The sequence below is a fragment of the Gopherus evgoodei genome, chromosome 1 (assembly GCF_007399415.2).
Source record: "Gopherus evgoodei ecotype Sinaloan lineage chromosome 1, rGopEvg1_v1.p, whole genome shotgun sequence".
NCBI classification, from domain to species: domain Eukaryota; kingdom Metazoa; phylum Chordata; order Testudines; family Testudinidae; genus Gopherus; species Gopherus evgoodei.
Window position 1 is genome coordinate 67,979,257 of NC_044322.1, and position 12,973 is coordinate 67,992,229.

Below are 12,973 nucleotides of genomic sequence, written 5' to 3' on the forward strand. Positions count from 1 at the left end.
TCAAAGTTATTGAATCATAGAATCATACGACTGGAAGGGATCTCCAGAAGTCATCTAGTCCAGTCCCTTTCACTTATGGCAGAACTAAGTATTGTCTAGACCAGTGGTTCCCAAGCTTGTTCCGTCACTTGTGCAGGAAAAGCCCCTGACAGCCCTGGCCATTTTGTTTATCTGCCATGTCTGCAGGTTCAGCCAATCGCTGCTCCCAGGGGCCGTGGTTCGCTGCTCCAGGCCAATGGGAGCTGCTTGAAGCATCATGGGTCAAGGGACATACTGGCCTCTGCTTCCAGCAGCTCCCATTGGCCTGGAGCAGTGAACCGCGGCCACTGGGAGCAGCAATTGGCTGAACCTGTGGACGTGACAGGTAAACAAACTGGCCCGGCCCACCAGGGGCTTTCCCTGTACAAGCGGCTGAACAAGTTTGGGACCACTGGTCTAGAATATTCCTGATTGGTGTTAGTCTAACCTGTTCTTAAAACTCTCCAATGATTCCATAACTTCCTTGGGCAATTTATTCCAGTGCTTAGCCACCCTGACAGGAAGTTTTTCCTAATGGCCAATCTAAATTTCCCTTGCTACAATTTAACCCCATTGCTTCTTGTCTTATTCTCAGAGGTTAAGAAGAACAATTTTCTCCCTCTTCCTTGTAACAACCTTTTATGTATTTCAAGCATGTTATCATGTCCCCTCTCAGTCATCTCTTTTCCAGACTAAACGAACCCAATTTTTTCAATCTTCCATTATAGGTCATATTTTCTAGACCTTTAATCATTTATGTTGCTCTTCTCTGGACTTTCTCCAATTTGTCCACAGCTTTCCTGAAATGTAATTCCCAGGACTGGACACAATGCTCCAGTTGGGGCATAATCAGTGCAGAGTAGAGTGGAAGAATTACTTCTCCTATCTTGCTTACAACACTCCTGCTAATACATCCCAGAATGATGTTCACTTTTTTTGCAGCAGCGTTACACTCTTGACTCATATTTAGCTTGTGGTCCACTATGACCCCCAGATCCCCCTCCACAGTATGCCTTCCTAGGCAGTCATTTCCCATTCTGTATGTGTGCAACTGATTGATCATTCCTAAGTGGAGAACTTTGCATTTGTTCTTATTGAATTTCATTCTATTTACTTCTGACCATTTCTCCAGTTTGTGCAGATAATTTTGAATTTTAATCCTATCCTTCAAAGCACTTGCAGACTCTCCCAGCTTGGTATCATCCACAAACTTTATAAGTGTACTCTCTATGCCATTATCTAAATCCTTGATGCAGCTACTGAACTCTGAATCACACTCACAACAGATCTCTGAGGGATCACACTCAATATGCCCTTCCAGTTTGATTCTGAACCACTGATAACTATGTTCTGGAAACGATTTTCCAACCAATTATGCTGTCATGTTATAGTACAGGGATCAGCAACCTTTAGCACGCGGTCCATCAGAGGAATCTGCTGGTGGGCCGAGACGGTTTGTTTACCTGCTCGTCTGCAGGTTCAGCCAATTGCAGCTCCCACTGGCTGTGGTTCACTGTTCCAGGCCAATAGAGGCTGTGGGATGCGGTAACTAGCACATCCCTTGGCCCGTGCCGCTTCACTCAGCCCCCATTGGCCTGGAATGGCAAACCATGGCCAATGGGAGCTGAAATTGGCCAAACCTGCAGACACTGCAGGTAAACAAATCGTCCTGGCCTGCCAGCAGATTTCCCTGACAGGCCTCGTGCCAAAGGTTGCTGTTCCCTCTTATAGTAGCTCCATCTAGGTTGTATTTCCCTTGTTTGTATATGAGAAGGTCATGTACGGCAGTATCAAAAGCCTTACTAAAGTCAAGATATAACAATTCTAATGCTTCCCCCTCTCCATATGGCTTGGTATCCTGTCAAAGAAAGCTATTAGGTTGATTTAACACAATGATGCTGACTGTTACTTATCACCTTATTTTCTTCCAGGCCTTTTCAAACTGATGGCTAAATGATTTGCTCCATTATATTTCTGGGTACAGAAGTTAAGCTGACTGGTCTGTAATTTCTCAGGTTGTCCTTATTTCCCTTTTTATAGATTGGAACTATATTTGCCCTTTTCCAATCTTCTAGAATCTCTTCTGTTTTCCATGACTTTTCAAATATAATGGCTAATGCTTCAGCTATCTCCTCAGTAAGCTCACTAAGTATTCTAGGATGCATTTCATCAGGACCTGATGGCCTGATGATATCTACCTTGTTTAAGTAATTTTTAACTTGTTCTATCTCTTTCCCTTTTTCAGCCTCTGATCCTACCTCATTTTCATTGGCATTCACTATGTTAGACATCCAATCATCACCAACCTTCTTGGTGAAAACTGACACAAATAAGTCATTAAGCACTTTTGCCATTTCCACATTTTCTGTTATTGTTCCCCCCCCCACCACCCTAATTGAGCAATGGGCCTACCTTGTCCTTGGTCTTCCTCTTCCTTCTAATGTATTTGTAGAATGCTTTCTTGTTACTCTTTATGTGTCTAGCTACTTTGATCTCATTCTGTGCATTGGCCTTTGTCAGGGTTCCTTTCCCACTCTAAACTCCGGAGTACAGATGTGGGGACTCACATGAAAGACCCCCTAAGTTTTTTTCTGCCAGCTTAAGTAAAAACTTCCCCAAGACACACTTCTTTTTTGTCCTTGAAACGGTATGCTGCCACCACTAAGTGATTAACAAAGAATGAGGGAAAGGACCACGTGGAGTTCCTGTTCCCCCAAAATATTCTCTCAAGCCCTTACACCTCGTTTCCTGGGGAGGCTTGAGAAATATATCCTCACCATTTGGTTACAAAGTGATCACAGACCCAGACTCCTGTGTCTTAAGACAATGGAAAAATCAGTCAGGTTCTTAAAGGAAGGATTTTAATAAAAAACAAAAGGTAAATATCACCTCTGTAGAATCAGGACGGAAAATAACTTTACAGGGTAACAAAAGATTAAAAAAGACAACAAAACTCCCTCTAGGCTTAGTTTCACAGTTACAAAAACAGGAATAAACCTCCCTCCAGCAAAGGGAAATTCACAAGCAAAAACAAAAGATAATCTAACATGCCTTGCCTGGCTTTTACTTACTCTTTTTAAAATATCAGAGGTTTGTACAGGATGGTTTATAGGAGAAAGAGTTTTTCTAACTTGATGCTTCTCTGCCTTCCCGGAGAACACACACAAAGCCATCCTCCCCACCCTCCACCCCCCTCAGATTTGAAAGTATCTTCTTTTCCCATTGGTCCTTTTGGTCAGGTGCCAATCAGTTATTTGAGCTTCTTAACCCCTTACAGATAAGGAGGAATTCTAGGCTACCCTTAGCTGTATGGTTATGACAGCCTTTCTAATTTTGTCCCTACATACTTGTGTTATTTGTTTATATTCATCCTTTGTAATTTGACTGAGTTTCAGCTTTCTGTAGGACTCTTCTTGGAGTTTTATATCATTGAAGACCTCCTGGTTAAGCCAAGGTGGTCTCTTGCCATACTTCTGATCTTTCCTATGCAGTGGAATAGTTTCCTCTTGTGCCTTTAATAATGTCTCTTTGAAAAACTGCCAACTGTCTTCAATTCTTTTTCTGCTCAGACTTGCTTCCTGTGGGATCTTACCTACCAACTTCCTGAGTTTGCTAAAGTCTGCCTTCTTGAAATCCATTGTCTTTATTTTGCTGTTCTCCCTCCTATCATTCTTTATAAACATGAACTCTACCATTTCATGATCACTTCAACCCAAGCTGCCTTCCACTTTCAAATTCTCAACCAGTTCTTCTCTATTTGTCAAAATCAAATCTAGAACAACATCTCTCCTAGTAGCTTTCTCCACCTTCTGAAATTGAAAAAAAAGTCTCAAATACATTCCAAGAACTTGTTGGATAACCTGTTCCCTGCTGTGTTATTTTCCAAATAGATATCTGAGTAGTTGAAGTCCGCCACCACCACCACCCCTGTGCTTCGGATGATTTTGTTAGTTGTTTAAAAAAAGCCTCACATACCTCTTCTTCCTGGTTAGGTGGTCCCTAGTAGACCCTTAACATGATATCACCCTTGTTTTTACCCCATTTTTCCTTACCCAGAGACATTCAACAAGTCTGTTTCCTATTTCCATCTCAATCTCAGTCCAAGTGTATATATTTTCCCTTTTTCCCTTCTTGTCCTTCCTGAGCAAGCTGTGCTCTTCTATACCAATATTCCTGTCATGTTTATTATCCCACCAAGTCTCTGTGATGACAACTATGTAATAGTTGTGTTTATTTACCAGCATTTCAAGTTCTTCCGGCTTATTCCCCATACTTATCACATTAGTATACAGATATCTAAGATACTGATTTGATTCCTCCTCTCCAGTTTTGTCTTGTATCTCCTTTATCCCCGCTATAACATCCCATGCTCCACGCAGATTCTGACCTTTCTCCCAGGTCTCCATGTTTTTGACATACCTGTGGACTTTGGTCACCTGCTGTCTTCCTTGTCATCTGTAAATTAATCTGTTTGCTATGATGAGTTGTGCACATTTAATTTCAAGCATGGACCACAATCACGGTTTTGCTTTTGCTCTTCTTACAATGGATTGTTGAGTAAAATGGTTCATTTGTGGACTAGAAAAAAAACACAATTCAGCTGAAAACAAAGAAACCGAAACAGATTCAAAGGAAGCACTGCCACCGCATATATGGGTTTACGTAGTTGTGTGCAAGGAGGGGGATCGTAAACTACTACAGACACAAAGGAGGTGGGGCACACTCAAGTAAGTTTGAGACTCACTGCACTAGTTTGCAAAGAGCACTATTAGTTGGATTATAAGAGGAAAGTGAGAAAAGAGATGAGTGGATGCTTAAGCTTTCTAACCCATTACTTTTTTATTGTTTGAGTAATCATTTCAACTGGCAAAAAGTCAAAATGAAGAGATAATTCTGACAAAAGATATATACATGGACTCTTCTCATTGAACAGCTTAGTTATGATGGGCATTTGTATATTGTGGTAAATCAGTGTTAGTGGCACCAGACACAGGAAAACATCTAGCCAGCTCTGGCATACTAACCATAAAACTCCCATAGACTCATAGACTCTAGGACTGGAAGGGACCTCGAGAGGTCATCGAGTCCAGTCCCCTGCCCTCATGGCAGGACCAAATACTGTCTAGACCATCCCTGATAGACATTTATCTAACCTATTCTTAAATATCTCCAGCGATGGAGATTCCACAACTTCCCTAGGCAATCTATTCCAGTGTTTAACTACCCTGACAGTTAGGAACTTTTTCCTAATGTCCAACCTAAATCTCCCTTGCTGCAGTTTAAGCCCATTGCTTCTTGTTCTATCATTGGAGGCTAAGGTGAACAAGTTTTCTCCCTCCTCCTGATGACACCCTTTTAGATAACATGAAAACTGCTATCATGTCCCCTCTCAGTCTTCTCTTTTCCAAACTAAACAAACCCAGTTCCTTCAGCCTTCCTTCATAGGTCATGTTCTGAAGACCTTTAATCATTCTTGTTGCTCTTCTCTGGACCCTCTCCAATTTCTCCACATCTTTCTTGAAATGTGGTGCCCAGAACTGGACACAATACTCCAGTTGAGGCCTAACCAGCGCAGAGTAAAGCGGAAGAATGACTTCTCGTGTCTTGTTTACAACACACCTGTTAATGCATCCCAGAATCACGTTTGCTTTTTTTGCAACAGTATCACACTGTTGACTCATATTAAGCTTGTGGTCCACTATGACCCCTAGATCTCTTTCTGCCATACTCCTTCCTAGACAGTCTCTTCCCATTCTGTATGTGTGAAACTGATTGTTCCTTCCTAAGTGGAGCACTTTGCATTTATCTTTATTGAACTTCATCCTGTTTACCTCAGACCATTTATCCAATTTGTCCAGATCATTTTGAATTTTGACCCTGTCCTCCAGAGCAGTTGCAATCACTCCCAGTTTGGTATCGTCCGCAAACTTAATAAGCGTACTTTCTATGCCAACATCTAAATCGTTGATGAAGATATTGAACAGAGCCGGTCCCAAAACAGACCCCTGCGGAACCCCACTTGTTATACCTTTCCAGCAGGATTGGGAGCCATTAACAACTACTCTCTGAGTACGGTTATCCAGCCAGTTATGCACCCACCTTATAGTAGCCCCATCTAAATTGTACTTTCCTAGTTTATCTATAAGAATATCATGCGAAACCGTATCAAATGCCTTACTAAAGTCTAGGTATATCACATCCACCGCTTCTCCCTTATCCACAAGGCTCGTTATCCTATCAAAGAACGCTATCAGATTAGTTTGACATGATTTGTTCTTTACAAATCCATGCTGGCTATTCCCTATCACCTTACCACCTTCCAAGTGTTTGCAGATGATTTCTTTGATTACCTGCTCCATTATCTTCCCTGGCACAGAAGTTAAACTAACTGGTCTGTAGTTTCCTGGGTTGTTTTTATTTCCCTTTTTATAGATGGGCACTATATTTGCCCCCTTCCAGTCTTCTGGAATCTCCCCCATCTCCCATGATTTCCCAAAGATAATAGCTAGAGGCTCAGATACCTCTTCCATTAACTCCTGGAGTATTCTAGGATGCATTCCATCAGGCCCTGGTGACTTTCAGGCATCTAACTTTTCTAAGTGATTTTTTACTTGCTCTTTCCTTATTTTCTCTTCTAAACCTACCCTCTTCCCGTAAGCATTCACTATACTAGACATTCCTTCAGACTTCTCAGTGAAGACCGAAACAAAGAAGTCATTAAGCATCTCTGCCATTTCCAAGTCTCCCGTTACTGTTACCCCCTCCTCATTGAGCAGTGGGCCTACCCTGTCCTTAGTCTTCCTCTTGCTTCTAATGTATTGATAAAAAGTCTTCTTGTTTCCCTTTATTCCCATAGCTAGTTTGAGTTCATTTTGTGCCTTTGCTTTTCTAATCTTGCCTCTGCATTCCTGTGTTATTTGCCTATATTCATCCTTCGTGATCTGACCTAGTTTCCATTTTTTATATGCCGCCTTTTTATTTTGTAGGTCACGCACGATCTCAAGGGTAAGCCAAGGTGGTCTTTTGCCACATTTTCTATCTTTCCTAACCATCGGAATAGCTTGCTTTTGGGCCCTTAATAGCGTCCCTTTGAAAAACTGCCAACTTTCCTCAGTTGTTTTTCCCCTCAGTCTTAATTCCCATGGGACCTTGCCTATCAGCTCTCTGAGCTTACCAAAATCCGCCTTCCTGAAATCCATTGTCTCTATTCTGCTGTACTCCCTTCTACCTTTCCTTAGAATTGCAAATTCTATGATTTCATGATCACTTTCACCCAAGCTTCCTTCTACTTTTAAATTCTTAACAAGTTCCTCCCTATTGGTTAAAATCAAGTCTAGAACAGCTTCCCCCCTAGTAGCTTTTTCAACTTTCTGAAATAAAAAGTTGTCTGCAATGCAGTCCAGGAACTTATTGGATAGTCTGTGCCCCGCGGTGTTATTTTCCCAACATATATCTGGATAGTTGAAGTCCCCCATCACCACCAAATCTTGGGCTTTGGATGATTTTGTTAGTTGTTTGAAAAAAGCCTCATCCACCTCTTCCACCTGATTAGGTGGCCTGTAGTAGACTCCCAGCACGACATCACCTGTGTTTTTTACCCCTTTTAGCCTAACCCAGAGACTCTCCACCCTTCCGTCTCCTATGTCCATCTCCACCTCAGTCCAAGTGTGTACATTTTTAATATATAAGGCAACACCTCCTCCCTTTTTCCCCTGTCTATCCTTCCTGAGCAAACTATACCCATCCACACCAACATTCCAGTCATGTGTATTATCCCACCAAGTTTCAGTAATGCCAATAATGTCATAGTTGTATTTATTTATTAGCACTTCCAGTTCTTCCTGCTTATTACCCATACTTCTTGCATTTGTATATCGGCATCTAAGATACTGGTTTGATCTTGCCTCCCAGCTTTGCCCTGACCTTCCTTCCTCTCTGCCATTATAGCCCGTGCTCCCTCCTATTTCCAACCCATCTCCCAGGTCTTGTTCCCCACTTACCTGTGGGCTTTGCTCACCTGTCCCCGTCGAACCTAGTTTAAAGCCCTCCTTACTAGGTTAGCCAGTCTGTGCGCAAATAAGGCCTTTCCCCGCTTCGAAAGGTGAACGCCATCTGTTGCTAGCAGTCCTTCCTCAAATAGCATCCCGTGGTCGAGGAAGCCAAAGCCCTCCTGGCGACACCATCTTCGCAGCCAGGCATTCACCTCCACGATGCATCTGTTTCTGCCCGGACCCCTACCTTCAACAGGAAGAATCGAAGAGAATACCACCTGCGCTCCAAACTCCTTAACCCGTACTCCCAGAGCCCTGTAGTCACTCTTGATCTGCTCAGCGTCACACCTCGCAGTATCATTTTTGCCCACATGGATGAGTAACATGGGATAGTAGTCAGAAGGCCGGATAATCCTCGACAAAGCCGCTGTAACATCTCGGATACGGGCCCCTGGCAGGCAGCATACCTCCCGGGATGAACGGTCAGGGCGACAGATGGGTGTCTCCGTCCCCCTCAGCAGAGAGTCTCCAACCACCACTACCCTACGTTTCTTATCAGTGGTGGCAGCAGACCTCCCAGCCTTAAGGGTATGAGGCTTCACCCCCTTAACTGTTGGGGGTGATTTCTTCTCTCCTGTATCAAGAAGAGCATAATGGTTATCTTTTACCACAACAGGAGGGTTCGCAGCAGCGGTGGAGCACTGCCTGCTGCTAGAAGTAACCAGCTGGCTGTGTCCACCCTGAGCCTCCTCCTCCACTGGTGTGTCAGATACACCCTGAGGCATCTCCTCCTTCACTGGAGTGTCAGTAGTCCTGTCCACTGGGACAGCACCATCAGCTGTCTCCACATGGATACTGTCCAGGAATTGCTCATGGACATAGATGTTCCTCAGCCTGGCCACCTCCTCCTGTAGCTCTCCCACCTGCTGCCTGAGAGATTCCACCAGTAGGCACCTTTCACATTGGATGCCACCCCCAGCCTGGATATCAGTAAGTGGAAATTGCAAATTACAGTCTTTGCAAGCCCACACCAGAATCTGGGTAAAAGCATCCATGCTTTGGTGCTCTGTCTGGCTACAGGCGCAGGTGGAGGAGACAGAAGCAGTGCTGGCACAGGTGTTGCGGGTCCTCCTCACCATTGTAAGCCTCCTTCTGTCAAACGCTCTCAAATTCCTGTCTACAGCTCCCTATCCGCTCCTCTCTGCTGTCAACAGAAAGGTTTTCGATGTGGCTCAGGTTATGGGTTCAGGGGACCAATGGGTCACAGATGAGACTGACAAGGGACCCCCCCACTTCCTACTCCCCTTCCAAACTCCCTTGCAAAACTCCCTGTTAGCAGCTCCTGGTCGCTAAGCTCCCTGGTCGCTTGTGCGCAGCTTTATAAAGCCCTGGCCTGAGTGAATGCCCCGCCCACTGGTTAAGGTTCAGCCAATTACCAGAGGCTTCTAGCTTTCAAACCTTCCTAGTAGCTCCACCTCCAACTGCCAGCTACAGCACACGGTCCTTCAAACAAACAAACCAAACAGACTGACAAACACAAGCTCAGCACACAGCAAGCTTATTATACTGTTTTCAATGCTACCTCAGAACACATAGCACTTACTCTCCTGAGCAATTTCATTTAAGTTAATGGGACTACTTATGGGAGAAGGTGTTACTTAGTGTAAGGGCTGCAAAATAGGGTCTTGTGAAAATAAAAGATTTCTTTGTTATTAGGCAGCTGATCATGTTTGTCAGGAATAGCAATGAGAGCTAATGGCCAGTTCCATTAACCATGAAGCATGTTCTCCTCTGGTTATACTCTAGACTTCAGATTTTTAAGGATTTAAGAAAGTTGGGATTTTTTGGTTAAAAAATTTGCAGCCCCAGTTTTCAGTTTCTTAAAGTCATTCAAGTTCTACAAATACACAAACACACACACAATAGAAACAGGTGTCAGACATCAGTATGGCAGTAGACAGACACTCTCCTGGGTGTCTAATCTCAGGCTTCCCGTCAACCTGTTTCCTGAGGGTTGAGAATCCCCCTTGAGTACCCCACAAAGAGCATCAACCTTGGGTGCTCCAGCATGTCTTTCCAAGTCATGCAGCCTATCTTCCAAAGCCGGGCAGCAGCATAGAAGAGACGTTGTGTGTCTAGGCCAAATCTGAGTGAATGGTATTGTGACCTGGCCAATGGGGTTGCACTGCCACTCAAAACTGTGTCAATTCAAAGCAAACTGAAGTCATGCAAAGACTTTTGTTGCTTTCAGTGGGTTTTGGATCAGACCCTGGGTGATGAAAGTATGTGGGACAACATACTTTTCCTTAGGCAGAAACCAGAGAATTAGTTTCCTGTCCCAAAACCATTCCCCAGAATGAGGAATATGGAACAAAAACAACCCCAGTGAAAAAAAGTTAGAAAAGGGGTCTCATGGATTGTTGGCTGCTTTTGCTGGAAAGAAAGAGTGAAAAAGAATATTTTTAAGAGGTGTTCCCAAGTATAGCAATATTTTTGGTTTATTTTATGCTGGGACAAACGAGTAATCAATAAAAGAGCTGGTATGTTCTGATAAAGTAGGTTATATCTAGTCATGTTAACCAATACAGAAAGTTATTTAAACACATGAGTTCTATTTCTATGTAGAAGATCAATACAAGCTATCTTTTAAATGTAATCCAGCTAGGCTCAGTCAGAGTAATAGCGTAGTCTAAAATAGACGTAGCATCAGCCTTTGGATAAGAAAAATGTTTTCCCCAGCTTGATTCTGTTTTCTGTTAAAAAAATGGTTTTAAATGTCTGAAGGTACTAAATATATTGAGCAAATTGAAATTTTATGCCAACAACGGAAGCATACAAAGGGTATGGCAATATGTGTTTTCTTTCGTCATGCACATTGCTCTCCTTGACTACATTTTTCTAAGCCCATACATCAATCAATCTCCCAGTGTGTTTGCAAGTTTAATATTATTATATCCATGTTAATTTTTGCTGTTGCTCTACAGTGCCACCAGGATTTTTTTATTGCTGAAAACACATTTGCTGTATATAATCGATATAATAACAGTGTAATTGGAAATTTCAGTGAGCAAAACTATTTATTCCCCATCTCTGGAGCATAGCGAAGGAAAAAGCTATCTGACTTTGCTGAGATTGTAGTCTGGATCTCTCATTCCACAGAGTGGTGAAAATCCTAGGCTTCTGTACATTCATTTTACCCTACAACTACTAATGTGATGGGTGAACTCCAAAGCGTTAAGTGTCAGATTCTCATTCCAGTATCAGTGGCACAAAGAATGTAGCCATAATTGATCACCAGGGAATTTTCCTCACAGAGGGGAAATCCCTTTTGAAATAAAGTTAATAGAGGCAGCAACTGTACTAGCTGCCTAACTATCCCTGATGGCAAAGGTGTGTCGAGATGAGGAGGCAGAGCTAACCCCATCTAACATCCTCTGATGTAGACTCCATTATAGACCCTATGCCAGTGGCATAAGTAAGAGCAGTCTCTTGGTTGCTGCCTCTTTTGCTGTGGTAGTGCTGACAGGGCATGGAAATCATAACTTCCCTTGGTCTCACTCTCTTGTCTGTCCTTGTCCAAGCTCAGAGTTCAGCTGCTGGAGAAACATGGCCTGTAGAGTTCATGTTTGGTTGACATAAGTATAAAAAGTTCAATGGTTTATATGACTTTTCCGAGTTTGCAAAAGAGGGCTAGCAATCTCACAAAAACAAACATTTTGATAGGATTTTTATACCTATGCATCCTGCTGTAATTAACAAGACCTCAGCCTCTCCGATGGCATGATGGCATGGTATGATATATTGGTGATTCTAGAATGTGCTTTCAGTATGGCAGATATGATGTAAAACACACTGATAATAGACAATCTGGAAATTTACACAGAGCTTTTGCTTGTAATTTTCAACACTCCGGAAAGAGATTTAGTGCTGAACCTTTAACAACTAAGATTTCATCAGGCTGTATTATCCTTCCAGTACTAGCAATATTTGATGAAGCTGTGTGAGCATCATTGCATTCTGAAAGGTCTAGTGGTTTCATGAACCTAAGACAGTAGTAATGGGATTAATGGGAGCCATCATCTCATGATGGCATGTTCCTTTGCATTATTTAAATTTTGAGTTACTCCTACATAATTATATATTTCATAATCAAGATGAAGCAGTGCTTTGAATAGATAGATGTCAGACTGTAACTGAATAATACATTTCATAGCAAAATATAGACAGGCTCTTAATTCTAAATTATACAGACTGTGCCACAACAAGAACTATGCCTGGCATTAACATAGTGGATAATGCTATGTTTGTATGCCATTACTGTGCACATATAATAGACAAATAATTATTCCAACTTACTATCTATCCATAATCTACAGTATATAAGAGGCTAAATTTGGCATTTAAAAACTTAAATGACCATGCAATGACAACCCAAGCTCAAATGCAATTCCTACAAATATAGATCCATTCTTTTTTAACTGGAATTCTGTAGCTTTGTAATACTGTACCATTACCAGGAATACCAGTAAAATGAATAGAAAAATGAATAGAAAAAACATTGAGTAGCTGTTTTGCTCATTTTTGCCCATTATTGCTCCAGGTCAGAAAAGCATCTCTTTTCAGGACCGGCACTTGAATGTGCAGTTGGCTTTGAGAGTGTGCTATAGTCCATCAGGATAGCCAGTGATGATGATGAGTCTCATTGAACTCAATAAGACTTAAGCACATGATTAAAGTTAAACATGTGCTTATGTGCTTTCCTGATTCAGGAAAATGATTCAATTATGTAAGAAAATAAGTAGATTCACCAGATTTGATCAACATTATAGAACACTGAAAACTTATAGTAAATATTTTAAAAATGTTATTTATTAAAATATCTGGCTAGATCAGAGGTCGGCAACCTTTCAGAAGTGATTTGCTGAGTCTTCATTTATTCACTGTAAAGTTTTGCATGTCAGTAA